We start from the raw sequence: 1,060 nt of genomic DNA on the forward strand, positions 1-1,060 counted from the left end.
CATGTTCACTCGGGAAGCTCCCTGTTCTGTTTACTCTGCCCTGTCAACACCTCCCTGTGCAACAGTGATAATATGTCCACGTACTCACCTCTCAGGATTTTATCCTTAGTTGTACTGAGAAGGTGAACTCCCATCGGGTCAGCCATTGCGGCATAACCATACTCGGACTGACTGATGATGAGGCATCCTCAGTGCTCTGCTGCCCCACAGCCACCCCTGAAACCTCAACTCTGTCCCAGGACACTACATTTCTTAATGACTGGTGAGTCAAAACATGTCCAGCGGTCTCATCCCACTGTGGGCTCCCATACCTGTGCAGCAGGTCTGCCCCATCTGCCCATCTCCTGTGTCTATACCAATCCTCCCTGTTGCCCTGTCCAGACCCCTCACCCACGGATGCCTGAGGTTGTTGCAAGAACTGCAAATTAGCTTGCAGGAGCTGTGAGTTCATTTCCACACCAGTGGGGCGGGGCACCCCCAGATGGGTCTGATATGGCTTATGGGACTCCTAGTCCCAGTTTATTTATTATCCCACCAGACCCACTCCTGTCTCACCTCGAGTAAACTCTCAGAGGAATAATTTGAGCCCAGACCCTGCTCCTCACTGAGGACCCTGCAACTGCTACCAGTTGCCACACTGTGTGGCAGGGTATCTCCTGTGCCACCTGTCCCCACAACCTCTCTCTGTTGCAGTTCACACTCACCCCTGGAATCAGTGTCACGCCTATCTCCTCCTTTCAGTGGAGAAGAACATCGCGGTTCTTTCAATAGCTCAGTTGGTAGAGCAGAGGACTATAGACTTAATTTTCCTGGGAATCCTTAGGTTGCTGGTTCAACTCCAGCTTGAAGGAACTGCCTGGGAGGGGAGGGATAGCTCAGTAGTTTGAGCACAGGCCTGCTAAACCCAGGGTGGGGAATTCAATCCTTGAGGGGGCCATTTGGGGATTTAGTTGGGGATTGGTCCTACTCTGAGCAGGTGTTAGACTAGATGATATCCTAAGGTCCCTTCCAACCCTGATGTTCTATGATTTCAGAAGCCCTGTAATATGTTCTGGGTTGA

The 1,060-nt window shown here is 51.6% G+C and overlaps 1 non-coding gene across 1 annotated transcript; it reads left to right on the forward strand.

Annotated features, from left to right (window-relative positions):
- Positions 1 to 761: 761 nt before the first annotated feature.
- TRNAY-AUA lies at positions 762 to 851 on the forward strand. Its single transcript is given in 2 exon segments — positions 762 to 798; positions 816 to 851. It is a non-coding gene; the product is annotated as a tRNA-Tyr (tRNA).
- The last annotated feature ends 209 nt before the right edge of the window (positions 852 to 1,060 follow it).

This window comes from Mauremys reevesii, linkage group 2 (assembly GCF_016161935.1).
Source record: "Mauremys reevesii isolate NIE-2019 linkage group 2, ASM1616193v1, whole genome shotgun sequence".
NCBI classification, from domain to species: Eukaryota; Metazoa; Chordata; order Testudines; family Geoemydidae; genus Mauremys; species Mauremys reevesii.